This window comes from Micromys minutus (genome assembly GCF_963924665.1).
Source record: "Micromys minutus genome assembly, chromosome: 3".
Classification (NCBI taxonomy): Eukaryota; Metazoa; Chordata; class Mammalia; order Rodentia; family Muridae; genus Micromys; species Micromys minutus.
This window is the reverse complement of record NC_137972.1, coordinates 24119901-24136143: the sequence shown is the minus strand read 5'-3', so window position 1 is coordinate 24136143 and position 16243 is coordinate 24119901. Positions and strand designations below refer to the sequence as shown.

The 16243-nt window shown below is 38.7% G+C and overlaps 1 protein-coding gene across 1 annotated transcript in view; it reads left to right on the top strand.

The window, feature by feature from the left end:
* Nucleotides 1-16243, top strand: part of LOC308418741 (C-type lectin domain family 4 member A-like) — a gene marked incomplete at both ends in the record, with an annotated part of 244876 nt that overhangs the window by 18154 nt on the left and 210479 nt on the right. The window lies entirely within an intron of this gene.

Here is a 16243-nt window from a genome sequence, read left to right as displayed (position 1 = left end):
AGGGATAGGAATTCCCGCAGATGTTTTTTTGTTGTTGAGAATGGATTTCGCTATTCTAGGTCTTTTGTTATTTTATATGAAATTGCACATTGATCTTTCCAATTCCATGAAGAACTGGGTTGGAATTTTGATGGGGATTGCATTGAATCTGTAGATTGCTTTTGGTAGGATGGCCATTTTTAAGATGTTGATTTTTCCAATCCATGAGCATGGGAGATCTTTCCATTTTCTGAGATCCTCCTCAATTTCTTTCTTTAGAGGTTTGAAGTTCTTGTCATACAGGTCCTTCACTTGCTTAGTTAGAGTCACACCAAGGTATTTCATAGTTTTTGTAATGATTGTGAAGGGTACGTTTTCCCTAATTTTTTTCTCCACATGTTTGTCCTTTGAGTACAGGAAGGCTACTGATTTGTTTGAGTTAATTTTGTGTCCAGCCACTTTGCTGAACTTGTTTATCAGCTGTAGGAGTTCTCTGGTGGAATTTTTGGGGTCACTCAAGTACACTATCATGTCATCGGCAAAGAGTGATGTTTTTATCTCTTCCTTTCGGATTTGTATCTCCTTGATCTCCTTTTGTTGTCTAATTGCTCCAGCCAGGACTTCCAGTACTATGTTGAATAGGTAGGGGGAGAGTGGGCAGCCTTGTCGAGTCCCTGATTTTAGTGGGATTGCTTCAAGTTGCTTGCCATTAAGTTTGATGTTGGCTGTTGGTTTGCTGTATATTGCTTTTATTATGTTTAAGTATGGGCCTTGGATTCCTGTTTTTTCCAGGACTTTTAACATGAAGGGGTGTTAGATTTTGTGGAATGCTTTCTCAGCGTCTTGTGAGATGACCATGTGATTTTGGACTTTGAGTTTGTTTATATGGTGGATTACGTTGATGGATTTCCTTATGTTTAACCATCCCTGCATCCCAGGGATGAAGCCTATTTGGTCATGATGAATGATCGTTTTGATGTGTTCTTGGATTCGGTTTGCAAGGATTTTGTTGAGTATTTTTGCATCAATGTTCATAAGTGATATTGGTCTGAAGTTCTCTTTCCTTGTAGGGTCTTTGTGTGGTTTAGGTATGGGGGTTAATGTAGCCTCAAAAAGTGAGTTGGGTAATATTCCATCTGATTCTATCTTTTGGAATAGTTTGGTGAGTATTAGTGTTATATCCCCAATAAATGTATGATAAAATTCTGCACTGAACCTGTCTGGACCTGGGCTTTTTTTGGTTGGGAGGCTTTTGATGACTTCTTCTATTTCTTTAGGTGTTATAGGGTTATTTAGATGGTTTACTTGGTCCTGGTTTAACTTTGGGACCTTGTATCTGTCTAGGAATTTGTCCATTTCCTCCAGATTTTCCAATTTTGTGGAGTATAAGTTTTTGTAGTAGGATCTGATGATTTCTTGAATTTCCTCAGTTTCAGTTGTTATGTCACCACTTTCCTTTCTGATTTTGTTAATTTGGATACTCTCTCTTTGCCCTCTATTTAGTCTGGCTAGGGGTTTATCAATCTTGTTGATTTTCTCAAAGAACCAACTCTTTGTTTTGTTGATTTTTTTCAATGGTTCTTTTTGTTTCTATTTGGTCTATTTCTGCCCTAATTTTGATTATTTCTTGCCGTCTACTCTTTTTGGGTATATCTGCTTCCTTTTGTTCTAGGGCTTTTAGCTGTGCTGTCAGGTTGCTGATGTGAGCTCTCTCCAGTTTCTTTGTGGAAGCACTTAGGGCTATGAGTTTTCCTCTCAATACTGCTTTCATTGCATCCCATAGGTTTGGGTATGTTGTGTTTTCGTTTTCGTTGAATTCTAGAAAATCCTTAATTTCTTTTTTTATTTCTTCTTTGACCCTGCTATCCTTTAATAGAGCGGTGTTTAGTTTCCATGTGTATGTGAGATTTTTGTTGTCTTTGTTGTTGTTAAAGACCAGCCGTAGACCATGCTGATCTGAGAGGATGCATGGGAGTATTTCAATCTTCTTATGTCGATGGAGGCTTATTCTGTGTCCAATTATGTGGTCAATTTTTGAGAAGGTGCCATGGGGTGGTGAGAAGAAGGTGTATTCTTTTACTTTAGGATAGTATGTTCTGTATATATCTATTAATTCTAGTTGGTTCAAAGTCTCTGCTGGCTTTGCAGTGTCCTTGTTCAGTTTCTGTTTCTATGATCTGTCCATTGGTGAGAGTGGGATATTAAAGTCTCCCACTATTATTGTGTGGGGTGAAATGTATTTTTTGAGCTTTAGTAGGATTTCTTTTATGAATGTGGGTGATTTTTTATTTGGAGCATATATGTTAAGTATTGAGAGTTCCTCCTGACAGATTTCCCAGGTAATGAGTAAAAAGTGTCCTTCCTTATCTTTTTTGATAACTTTTGGTTGGAAATTTACTTTATTCGATATTAGAATAGCCACTCCAGCTTGCTTCTTGGAGCTGTTTGCTTGGAAGTTTTTTTCCCACCTTTTTACTCTGAGATAGTGTCTGTCTCTGTCTCTGAGATGAGTTTCCTGTATGCAACAAAAGGCTGGATTTTGTTTATGTATCCAGTCTGATAGTCTATGTCTCTTTATTGGAGAGTTGAGACCATTTATGTTAATAGATATCAAGGAATAGTTGTTTCTGTTTCCTGCCATTATTGTTTTTTTGGGTTGAGTTGTGTCTGTGTTTTTTTTCTTCTTATAGTTTTCTTGTTTAGGAGTTTTCTTGTTTTTACTAAGCTGTATTTTCCCTCATTGTATTTGGTTTTCCACCTATAATTCGTTGTAGTGCTGAGTTTGTGGTCAGATATTGTGTGAATTTTGATTTGTCTTGAAATATCTTCATCTCTCCATCGATGGTGATTGATAGTTTTGCTGGGTATAGCAGCTTGGGCTGGCACCTGTGCTCTCTTAAGAAGTGCATGATGTCTGTCCAGGCTCTTCTAGCTTTCATAGTCTCTGTTGAGAAGTCAGGTGTGAGTCTGATTGGCGTGCCTTTATATGTTACCTGACCTTTTCCCCTTACTGCTTTTAGTATTCTTGCTTTACTTTGGGCACTTGATGTTTTTACTATTATGTGTCTGGAGGTATTTCTTTTCTGGTCCAACCTATTTGGAGTTCTGAAGGCTTCTTTTATGCTTGTGGTCTTCTCATTCTGGAGGGTAGGGAAGTTTTCTTCTATGATTTTGTTGAAGATATTTACTGTGCCTCTTAGTTGATACTCTTCTCCCTCTTCTATTCCTATTATTCTTAGGTTCGGTCTTCTCATTGTGTCTTGGATTTCCTGGACATTTTGGGTTAGGAACTTTTTCGTTTTTGCATCTTCTCTGGCTGTTTTTTCTATGTTTGCAATGTTGTCTTCTTCCACCGAGATTCTCTCTTCGATCTCTTGTAATCTATTGGAAATGCTTGTTTCTGTGTCTCTTGATTTCCTTTTTTGGTGTTCTGACTCTAGGGTTATCTCTTTTAGCGTTTTCTTTATTGTGTGAATTTCTGTTCTAATTTCGCTCTTCCATTCCTTTATTTCTTTTGTTCTGTTTACCTCTAGTTCTTTGAGTTCTTTGAGTGTTTTTCTTGTTTCTTCTTTAAAAGCTTCTGACTCTTTTTGCTTTTCCTTCCTTTCCTGTTTAAGTATCTCTACCAGCGTCTTGAGGTATGATTTCAGGTCTGTGTCTTCTTTTTCTGGAGTGTTTGGAATTCCGATGTTTGCTGTTATGGGAGAGTTGGGTTCTGTTGTTGCTAGATTGTCTTGGTTTCCTTGGGATATACTCTTTCTATTTCCTCTTGCCATTTTGTTGTCAGTGATATGTACTTGCCTTTCTTTTGTCTCTGGTCTGTGACCCTGGTTCTCCATTGGTCCAGGTGTCAGATGAGCGAAGCCCTGTTTTATGCCTCAGAGTCATCGGGTGTGAGCAGAAGTTCCAACGTTCTGTTTCTGGTTGCTGGATTGGGCAAGGCAGGGCTGGACAAGGTAGGGTGTGCACTTTCCCTGTTCACTCCAGAGAGATCTCTCTGCTCCCCTGCAGCCTAGGTCTCCCACTCACCAGTTTTTCAGCCTCTATGAGCCGCCATTCCCGGTGGCAGATGGGCCAGGCTCCGCTCTAGGTCCTGAAGTCGCCTCAGGGTGGAAACAGAAGTTCTAATTTTCTGTTCCCAATCGCTGGATCGGGCAAGGCAGGGCTGGGCAAATTAGGGTGTGCACTTTCCGTGTGCACTCCGCAGAGATCTCTCTGCTCCCCTGCAGCCCAGGTCTCCCACCCACCAGTTGCTCAGCCTCCCATTAAGTTCTACATTAAGCATTTCACTGCCTTTCTAGTCAGAAGTTCCAACACCCCTTTCCTCCAAACAAAAGTATGCTTAGACCTATCACAAGCAACATCCCAGTTCCTAGTACCAACCTTTGTCTCAGTTAGTGTTTCATTGATGTGAAGAGACACTGCCATGATGTCTCTTAAAAATAAAAACTTTTAAATTATCCTGGTTTACAGGTTTAGGGGTTTAGTCCATCATTACCATGGTGGGAAACATGACAGAATGCAGGCTGACATCTCGCTAGAGAAGGAGCAGAATGTGCTACATCTTAAAAAAATGTTTTATTGGATATTCTCTGTATTTACATATCAAATGTTATTCCCTTCTCCCAACCTACTCCTCCTCCCCCTCCCATTGCCTCCATGAAGGTGCTCCCTCTCCCAACAACCCTCTCTCACCTCAACACGTTTGCATTCCCTGACACTGAGAAAATGAGCTGTACCTGGACCAAAAATCTCTCCCCTGCCCCCATTGATGCCAGAGAATGCTATCCTCTGCGGCATATGCACCTGGAGCCATGGGTCTCTTCATGTGAACTTATTGGTTGGTGTTTTAGTCCCTGAAAGTTGTGGAGTGTTTGTTTAGTTGATCAGTTTGTTTTTCCCATGGGGTTACAGACCTTTTCAGCTCCTTCAGTTCTTTCTCTAGCTCTTTCATTGGGTCCTTGTGTTCAGTCTGATGGTTAGCTGCAAGCATCCTCCTCTGTATCAGTATGGCTCTGGCAGGGCTTCTGATAGTAAGCACTAGTTGACCTCAGCAATAATGCTTGGGTTTGGTAACTGCATATGGGTGGATCTCCAGGTGAGGCAGTCTCTGAATAATCTGTTTTTTCAATCTCTGCTCTTCTATTTGTCCTTGTATTTCCACCTATAAGTGGTTTATTCTTTCTTCTAAGAAGGACTGACACATTCACATTCTGGCCTTCCTTGTTTTTGAGCTTCATAAGTTCTGTGAATTTTTTTCAATATTCCGAGTGTTTTGGGCTAGTATCTGCTTATTAGTGAGTGCATACCATGTGTGTTCTTTTGTATCTGGGTTATCTCATTCACAATGATAGCTTCTAGTTTCATCCATTTTCCTAGAAATTTCATAATGTCATTGTTTCTAATAGCTGAATAGTAGTTCATGGTGTAAATGCAGCACAATTTCTGTATCCAGTGTTGAAGGACATCTGGGTTCTTTCCATATTCTGGCTATTATTAATAAGGCTGCTATGAATAGGGTGGAATATGTGTCCTTGTTAGATGGTGGAACATCTTTCGGGTACATACCCAGGAATGGAATAGCTGGGTCTTCATGTAGTACTATATCCAGTTTTCTGAGGAACCACCAGAATGATTTTTAGTGTGTTTGTACCAGCTTACAATCCCACCAACAATGGAGAAGTGTTCCTTTTTCTCCACATCCTCTCCAGCATCTGCTGTCACCTGAATTTTTGAGCTTAGCTGTTATGACTGATGTGAGGTTGAATCCTAAGGTTATTTTGATTTGCATTACCCCGATGACTAGTGATGTTGAACATTTCTTTAGGTGTTTCACAACCATTTTGTATTCCTCAACTGAGAATTATTTGTTTTGTTCTGTACCTATTTTTAATAGGATTATTTGATTCTTTGGAGTTTAACTTTTTGAGTTATTTGTATACATTGGGTATTAGTCCTCTATCAGGTGTAGGATTGGTAAAGATATTTCCCCGATCTCTTGGCTGCAGTTTTGGCTTCTTGACAGGAGATAAGAATAGATTTATTTGAATTCTTCTGCATGCTTACTGTCCATTGAACCAATACCATTTATTGATGATGCTATACATTTTCCATTGAATGTTTTTAGTTTCTTTGTCAAAGATCTAGTGGCCATAGGTGTGTGGGTTCATTTTTGGGATTTCAATTTTATTCCATTGATGTACTTGCCTGTCACTGTACCAATACCATGTTGTTTTTATGAAGAGTGATCATTAATATAGCTTGAAGTCAGAGATGTTGATTCCCCCAGAAGTTCTTTTATTGTTGAGAATAGTTTTTACTATCCTGGGTTTTTTGTTATTCCAGATGAATTTGTAAATTGCTCTTTCTAAGTCTAACAAGAATTGAGTTGGAATTTTGATAGTGATTGCTTTGGAAAGATAGCCATTTTTACTGTTGATCCTTTCCATCCATGAGCATGGGAGAGCTTTCCATCTTCTGAGATCTTCTTCAGTTTCCATCTTTAAAGATTTGATGTTCTTGTCATACAAATCTTTCTTTTGCTTGGTTAGGGTCACACCAAGGAATTTTATATTGTTTTTGATGATAATGGAGGGTGTCATTTCCTTAAGTTCTTTCTCAGCATGTTTATCTTTTGATTGGACAAAGGATACTTACTAATTTGTTTGAGTTAATTTTATATCCAGCCACTTTCCTGATGTTGTTTATAACTCTATGTTTTCTGTGGTGGTATTTTTGGGGTCACTTAAGTATACTATTTTATCATCTGCAAATAGTGATATTTTGACTTCTTTTTTTTCAATTTGTATACCTTTGACTTCTGTTTGCTGTATAATTTTTCTGTCTAAGATTTCCAGTAATATATTGAATAAGTATAGGGAGAATGTGCAGTCTTATCTATTCTCTAATTTTTAGTGGGGTTGATTCAAATTTCTCACCATTTAATTTGATGTTGGCTACCAGTTTGCTGCATATTGCTTTTACTATTTTTAGGTATGGGCCTTGAATTCTTAATCTTTTCTAGACTTTTAACATGAAGGGGTGTTGGATTTTGTAAAACACTTTCTCAGCATCTAAAGAGATGATCATGTGTTTTTTTTTTCCTTTGAGTTTGTTTATATAGTGAATTACATTAATGGATTTCTGTATATTTAACTATATCTTAATCCCTGGGATGAAGCCTACTTTTTCATGGTGAATGATCATTTAGAAGAGTTATTGGATTCGGCTTTCAAGTATTTTATTGAGTATTTTTGCATCAATGTCCATGAGCAAAATTGTTTTTAAATTCTCTTTCTTTGGAGGGTCTTTGTGTGATTTAAGTATGAGTGTAATTGTGGCTTTGAAGAATGAGTTTGGTATTGTTCCTTCTGTTTCTATTTTGTAGAATATTTTGGAAAGTTTTGGTACTGGCTATTCTATGAAGGTCTGATAGAATTCTGCACCAAACCCATCTGGTCCTGGGATTTTCTTGGTTGGGAGATTTAATGAATGCTTCTATTTCTTTAGGGGTTATGAGACTGTTCAGATGGTTTATCTGATCCTGATTTAACTTTGGTACCTAGTATCTGTGTCTAAAAAATTGTCAGTTTCCTTTAGATTTTTCAATTTTGTTGAGTATATGCTTTTTTTAAAGCAGGATCTGATGATTTCTTGAATCTCCTCACTTTCTGTTGTTATCTCTCCCCTTTCATTTCTGATTTTGCTAATTTGGATACTCTCTCTGTACCCTCTAGTTTGTCTGGCTAAGAGTTTTTCAATCTTGTTGATTTTCTCAAAGAACCAGATCCTGGTTTTGTTGGTCTTTGAATAGTTCTTGTTTTTTTTTAAACAACTTTATTTTACAAAACAAAGATAAATGTATAGATTTTAAACATTTTTTGCTTAAAATTATACATTTTTGTCAGTACTTTTTTTCAGATTTTAACATAATTTTTACATAAAACTATATGAATATATTTTTTAGTCAGTACTTGATTTTTTTAAAGGTTTGATAGTATGCCTTGAAAACTGAATAGTTACAATGAGCATAAAGTACATGTAAAACAAAATGTAACATGGAAATTGTTAAAGTTTTCTTGTTTTGTAAATATTTTTGTTTTGTTTTGTTTTGTTTTCTTTATTTCTTGGACTTCATACAGTCTGTGAGTTGTTTCTGGGGGAGTGCAAGCCTCTGGGGTTAGCATCCCACTATCAATGACTGTACATTATGTCTGTTCTTTTGTGACTGGGTTATCTCACTCAAAATGATATTCTCTAGATGCAGCAATTTTCTTAAGAATTAGGGAAAAGGTACCCTTCACAATCGTCACAAAACTATGAAATACCTTGGTGTGACTCTAACTAAGGAAGTGAAGGACCTGTACAACAAGAACTTCAAACCTCTAAAGAAAGAAATTGAGGAGGATCTCAGAAAATGGAAAGATTTCCCATGCTCATGGATTGGAAAGATCAACATCTTAAAAATGGCCATCCTACCAAAAGCAATCTACAGATTCAATGCAATCCTCATCAAAATTCCAACCCAGTTCTTCATGGAATTGGAAAGATCAATGTGCAATTTCATATGGAATAACAAAAGACCTAGAATAGTGAAATCCATCCTCAACAACAACAACAACAACAAAAAAAAAAAAACATCTGCGGGAATCACTATCCCTGACCTCAAGCTCTATTACAAGGCAATTGTGCTGAAAACTGCATGGTACTAGTACAGAAATAGTCATGTGGATCAATGGAATAGAATAGAAGATTCAGAAATGAGCCCTCATGTATATGGTCACCTGATTTTTGACAAAGGAGCTGTAAACATTCAATGGAAAAAGGATAGCCTATTCAACAAATGGTGCTGGTCCAACTGGCACTCAGCATGCAAAAGAATGAAAATAGACCCTTACTTATCTCCTTGTACAAAGCTCAAGTGTAAGTGGATCAAAGATCTCCACATTAAACCAGATACACTGAAACTATTAGAAGAGAAAGTAGGGAAAACCTTAGAACACATAGGCACAGGAGAAAATTTCCTGAACAAAACACCTTGGCTCAAGCTCTAAGGTCAAAGATTAACAAATGGGACTTAATGAGATTGCAAAGTTTCTGTAAGGCTAAGGACATCGTCAAGAAAACAAAATGGCAACCAACAGAATGGGAAAAGATCTTTACCAACACCACATCAGATAGAGGCCTAATATCCAAGGTGTACAAGGAACTCAAAAAGCTAGACACCAGAGAATCAAATAACCCTATTAAAAATGGGGTACAGAGCTAAACAAAACGTTTTCAGTTGAGGAACACCGAATGGCCGAGAAACATCTGAGGAAGTGCTCGACATCCTTAGCCATCAGGGAAATGCAAATCAAAACAACCCTGAGATTCTACCTCACACCAGTCAGATTGGCCAAATCCAAAACTCAGATGGCAGCAGATGCTGGCGAGGTTGCGGAGAAAGAGGAACACTTCTCCACTGTTAGTGGGGTTGCAAGCTAATACAACCACTCTGGAAATCAGTCTGGCGATACCTCAGAAAATTGGATATAGTACTACCTGAAGACCCAGCTATTCCACTTCTGGGCATATACCCCAGAGACACTTTAATACACAACAAAGATATATGCACCACAATGTTCATAGCGGCTCTATTTATTCTAGCCAGAAGCTGGAAGAAACCCAGATGTCCTTCAGAAGATGAATGGATACAAAAATTGTGGTACATATACACAATGGAATACTACTCAGCCACCAGAAACAATGACTTAACCAATTTCTTCTTGTTTTTATTTATTTAATTTCAAGTATAAATTTAATTATTTCCTTCTTTCTACTTCTCTCCCATGTATCTGCTTCTTTTTATTCTAGAGCTTTCAGGTGTTCTGTCAAGCTGCTAGTGTATGCTCTCTTCAGTTTCTTTTTGGCAGCACTCAGAGTTGTGAGTTTTCCTCTCAGTACTGCTTTCATTGCTTTCCACAAGTTTAGGTATGTTGTGCCTTCATTTTCCTTAAATTCTAAATAGTCCTTAGTTTTTTTCTTTATTTCTTCTTTGACCAAATTATCATTGAGTAAAGCATTGTTCAATTTCCATGTGTATATGGGCTTTTTGTTGATTTTGTTATTATTGAAGACCATCCTTATTCCTTGCTGATCTGATAGGATGTAAGGGAATATTTCAATATTCTTATATCTGCTGAAGCCTGTTTTGCTGAGGACTGTGTGGTAAACTTTGAAGAAAGTACCGTTAGGTGCTGGGAACAAGGCATATTCTTTTGTTTTAGGATAAAATGTTCTAAAGCTATCTGCCAAGTCTGTTTGTTTTGTAATTTCTGTTAGTTTCACTGTGTCTCTGCTCAGTTTCTGCTTTCATGATCTGTCCATTGATGAGAGTGCAGTGCTGAATTTTTCCACTGTTATTGTGTGTGGTGCAATATATGCTTTGAGCTTTAGTAGGGCTTCTTTTATAAACATGGGTGTATTTGGAGCATAGATGTTCAGGATTGAGAGTTTATCTTGATTGATTTTTTCCTGTGATGAGTAAAAGTGTCCTTTCTTATATTTTCTGATAACCATTGGTTAAATATATATTTTATTCAATATTAGAATGCCTACTCCAGCTTGTGTCTTTGGACCATTTGCATGGAAAGTGTTTTTCTAGCCTTTTACTCTGAGGTAGTGTCTGCCTTTTCCTATGAGATGAGTTTCCTGTATGCAGCAGAATGCTGGATCTTGTTTATATGTCCAGTTTGATAGTCAATGTCTTTTTATTGGGGAATTGAGTCCATTGATGTTAAGAGATATTAAGGAATAGTGATTGCTGTTTCTTTTTATTTTTGTTGTTAGAGGTAGAGTAATGTTTGTGTGCTTTCCTTCTTTTTGTTTTTTGCAAGAAGATTATTTTTTGCTTTTCCTAGATTGTAATCCTCGTTTTTTTGTGTTGGAGTTTTCCAGCTTTTATCCTTTGTAGGACTAGATTTGTGAACAGATATTGTGTAAATTTGTTTTTGTGTTGGATTATCTTGGTCTCTCCTTCTATGGTGATCACGAGTTTTGCTGGATATAGTAACCTGGGCTGGCATTTTTGTTCTCTTAGGGTCTTTATGACATCTGTCCAGGATCTTCTAGCTTTCATAGTCTCTGTTGAAAAGTCTGGTATAATTGTGATTGGTGTGCCTTTACATGTATGCGACTTGTCATTTTCCCCTTACTACTTTTAGTATTCTTTCTTTGTTTTGAATATTTGGATTTTTTACTATTGTGTGTCCCCAGGAGTTTCTCTTTTGTTTCAATCTATTTGGAGTTCTGCAGGCTTATTGTATGTTTCTGGTCCTTTCTTTCTTTAGTCTAGGAAAGTTTTCTTTCCTATGATTTTGTTGAAGATATTTAGTAGGATTTTTAGTTGGGAGTCTTTGCTCTCTTCTATACCTACAATCCTTAGGTTTGGTCTTCTCATTATGTCCTGGATATCCTGGATATTTTGGGTTAGAAGCTCTTTGATTTTTGCATTTTTGCTGATGTTTCAATGTTTTCTATGTTATTTTCTGCCCCTGAGATTCTCTATTCCATCTCTTGTATTCTATTGGTGATGCTTTCATCTATCTCTCCTGATTGCTTTCCTAGGTTTTCTATCTCCAGGTTGTCTCTTTTTGTGATATCTTTATTGCTTCTATTTCTGTTTTCAATTCCTTCATTTGTTTGTTTTGTTTTCCTGTAGCTCTTTTAAGTAATTTTTGTGTTTCCACTTTAAGGGATTCTAATTGTTTATGTGTGTTCTTTTGTATTCTTTTTGGGAGTTATTCATATTCTTGAGAACCTCTATCATCATTATCATTAAGTAAGATTTTAAAACCAAATACTGAAAAAAATGTATTCATATACTTTTATGCAAAAATGTTTTTAAAATCTGTACATTTATCTCTGTTTTCTAAAATAAAGTTGTTCAATTAAAAAAATAAATTGTAATGTGAAAAAAGTACAATTTTAAGTCCTGTCTTGTTTTTATGCTGTGTTGGGATATCCACTACTTGCTGTGGTGGGAGTACTGGGTTTTGATGTTGCCAGGTTGTCTTGGTTTCTGTTGCTTAGGTTCTTGAGCTTGCCTCTTGCTAGCTTGTTATCTGTGAGGTTAGGTGATCTTGTATGTGACTGGAACTTCTCTCTCCTGTGGGTCTGTGGGCTCATAGCCTTTGGAGTTAGTTTACTTCTAGGCGTCTGGCTTTCTCTGGGCAGGCAGTGAGTCCTGATGGTGGTCATCCTGCTCTGTTTCTGGGACAGACAGACATTTTCCTGTCAGTATTTCTCTGCCTATTCCCTGAGAGTTCCAGGAGGTCTCTCCCAGGATAGTCGGTGGGAAAGAAGTGCGGACTCACCCGAGGGTTCAGGTGGGCAAGTGCTTCTGAAGCTCTGCTTGATGCTCAGCAGTCTATAGTCAGGCCCCATGTCCTGATGTAGTTGTGCAGCTCTGTCTCTCAACTATTTCTCTAGAATCTTCTGCACCTGAGATTCTCTCTTCCATCCTTTGCATTCTGTTGGTGATCTTGTGTCTATGACTCCTGATTTCTTTCCTCAGTTTCCTATCTTCAGAGTTGTCTCCCTTTTTGTGTTTTTTAAAAAAATTGTTTCTATTTACGTTTTGAGATTGTGGATGGTTTTGTTCATTTCCTTTACCTGCTTGCTTGTGTTTTCCTATGTTTCTCTAAAGGCTTCTACTTTTTTTTTTTTAAAAACCTGTGCTCTCCTGTATTTCTTTAATTGAATTATTCATGCACTTCTTGAGTCCTCCATCATCAACATGAGGTATAATTTTAATTCCAAATCTTGTTTTTCTGGTGTGTTGGGATATTCACTATTTGCTGTGGTGGAAGAGCTGGTTTCTGATGTTGCCAGGTTGTCTAGGTTTCTGTTGTTTAGGTTCTTGTGTTTGCCTCTTGCCATATTGTTATCTTTGAAGTTGTTTAATCCTGTTGTCTCTGATTGGAGTTTGACTCTTCTGTGTGTCTGTGGCCTGTGAACTTTGGAAGGATATCAGTCCTTGGATGGTCATCTCTCTATGGGCAGGTTGTGAGTTCTGATGGTGATGGGCCAGCTCTTGCTTTGGGTGCAGATAGATTTCAGAAGGGTCCATACCCAAACAGTACCATAATACCTGCACCCTGAGAGTTTCTGGCCTCTTCTCCCCAGATAAACAGTGGGGGCTCACCGATTGGCTTAGGAAGGAGAGTGTTCCTGAGTCTCCTCTGGGTGCTCAATTATCTTCAGGCAGGCTGGGAATCCTGATGAGGGTGAGCTGGCTCTGGCTCTGGGCATAGCTGGTGGCCAGAACCTTATCAATATTTTCTATGGTATCTTCTGCCCATGAATTCTCTCTTCTATCTCCTGTATTTTGTTGGTGATGCTTGCATCTATGATTCCTTATCTCTTTCCTTGGCTTTCTATCTCTGGGGCTGTCTCCCTTTGTGATTTCTTTATTGTTTCTATTTCCATTTTTAGATCCTGGATGGGTTTGTCTACTTCTTTCTCCTGTTTGGTTGTCTTCTATATTTTTTTAAGGGAGTTATTCATGTCCTTCCTCTAATTTTCTATTATCATCATAAGAAATTATTTTAAGTCTAAATCTTGCTTTTCAGGTGTAATGGAATATCCAGGACTAGCTGTAGTGGGAGAACAAGGTTCTTATGATGCCATGTAGCCTTGATTTCTGTTGCTTATATTCTTTTGCTTGCCTCTTGCCATCTGATTGTCTCTAGTGCTACCTGCTCTAGCTGTTTCTGATTGGAGCATGTCCTTGAGATCCTGATTGTTCTGGAACTCCTCAGAGTCTAAGTGTCTCTGTAATTCTGTGATCCTGGGATCCTGAGTGTGTCAGAGCTCCTAGAAATTAAGGTACCTCTGAGATACTGGACTCTCAATGTCACCAAACTCCTCATATTCTTGAGTGTGTCAGAGCTCCAGCACTCCTAGGTGTGTATGGTTTCCTGGGATTCTAACTTCCTCTGTGATGCTGGGCCTGTTAACACACCTGTGTTCCTGTGTTCTTGGACTTGTTGGAATACCTGTGATCCTGTGATCCTGGGTGTGTTAGAGCACCTAGGTGACAGGCTTTCTCTGGGTGTTGTGGGATTGGATGCAGTAATCAGTGCCCAAGGTCTGCTCAGGGCTCATGTTCTGACTGGAAGGGACCCGGGCCACTGGCTGAGTGGGGGTTTCTGTTTTCCTGGATACTGGGGGACCAGGTTACTCTGAATATTGGAACCAGATGTGTCCTCACCTGTGATCCTGGGCATGTTAGAACACCTGAGTGACGGGCTTCCTCTGGATGTTGTGGGATTGGATGTGGTACCAAAACCCAACATTTTTTTTTTTCTTTTTGAGTATGACTAACAAAACCACACCTACCCAAGAATCATTAACCCTGCCTATTGGGACTCTCGAATTTATGTGCCTTCTGAAAAGTTCCATAAATGCAGAAACTGTCTAAAATTGGCAAAATCATACCACCACTAGAGCACAGGATTAATCACAGTTATCTGCTGTGAAGAGTTTGAAACAACCCTGTATCTCCACATCTTAGATTAAAATAAAAAATATATTATGATATTTCTGTATTTTTAAAAAAAGAATACAAAATTGCAAAATTCTCACTACAAGTTTCCTTGTAGAGGGTAGACCAGGATTGGGCAAAGGGTGTACATGGTGGGACATTAGTGTCTATTAAGGTAAGAAGAGTATCCTTGCCTGGTTGTGGATGACCTTGCATTGGGTGTTAGCAGTCAAGTAGGATGAAGAGAGAGTATCTATGAAGAAGGCAGTGTTGATATGGTTTTCAGAGACTGGCAAGGTAAGGATGCTGTCTGCTTGGTGGGATATCTGTGTATAACCACTCAATATCTTTCAGGGTGATTAGGGCTTCTGCCCATCAAGGTGACCTTGGTGGAGAGCTAAAGTCCCCAAGAGGCTGAATGAAATCTTCTCAGCAATCAGCAACAGGAGTTGGATCACAGGTCAGTCAAAGGAGGTTTTTCAAAGCCAGGATGTAAGAACTTCAGCAATGTGTCTCATCCTCCCTCAGCCTAAGGGAGGAAGATAGCACTTTAGGGGACATGGACTTGACCTGGTGTTTGGAGCCCATCTAGAAGGGACAGACCTCTTAGTGAAGGGTGAGTGAGGTGGGAAGGAGATGAGTAGCATCCAAAAGATTATCACTTGGGAGTTTGAAATAAAGATAATAAACATAGATTTGTTTTTACTCATAGATGTTGGGTAGAAATGCTAAATTTCGGAAAGAAAATGAAACTCATGGCTTTATATCAAAATAGAGTTTATAGTGTGGACCCATGGTTTTCAGTATGTTTGGATACAAAAACAACAGAAAATCAATAAAAACAAACTGTGTGCATGCACATGCTCTTTGCTTGTCATGTGTAAGAGTATGGGAATAGTTAGAGGAGATTCAAAGAAGGGAAGTATTTGGAATAACTAAAAGTTGAGCTTGTGGCTATGAGCTGGAAGATGTCAAATCACTTTATCTTCAGCATCTAATGTAAGTGTCCCCTCTTGTACACTGTGATCCATTTCATTTTCCAAGAGTGCGGTGAACACTTAGTTCATGTGGAGGAGCACAGGGATTAAGGGAAGAGAGGCACAAGGAGAGGACAGAGTCCTCCCACTGCTACTATCTAGAGCTGTTTCAGGAGCTGTGGATGTAGCCAGTAGCAAAGAGAGTGGAGAATCCTATGCAGATAATTATGAGCCTGTGTCACGAGTCAGAGTGCTCAAAGGAGCACCTTTGGAAGAAACAGGATGTGAACTTTGCCTTGACCACACTGGAGGCAGCTGAGAGATAAGTGGGAGTCTACATAACGGTGAGGGCCAATGGTCCTCTACAATGCGGTATCATAATTTGCTTGTTCAGCCGAACTCAGTGTCATGCCTTAAGTGTTTTCTCATGTTGTCTCATTTTCTTGAAGCCAGATTTGCCTAGAAAACTGCATTTATTATTCTCCCGTGGTGGCTGGGGGTTGCAGGTCGGGTCTGTGGAGCAAGAGGAACAGTCTAGTGGCGCCGCTGATCCTGACTGTCCCATTTTCTAAAACCTGGCTGGAAATTGTGTGTGACGTATTTCCAGACCATCCTGCAAACTCAACACCAACGACTTCTCTGTGACTGGGTCCAGATAAAGGTCCTTTTAGGGCTTGACTTCACTGGATCTACTTCACCAGGTCTTCCTGACTCTCCTACATCATTGTAAAGTGCTGTTGGCGAGACTGCCTGCACCAAC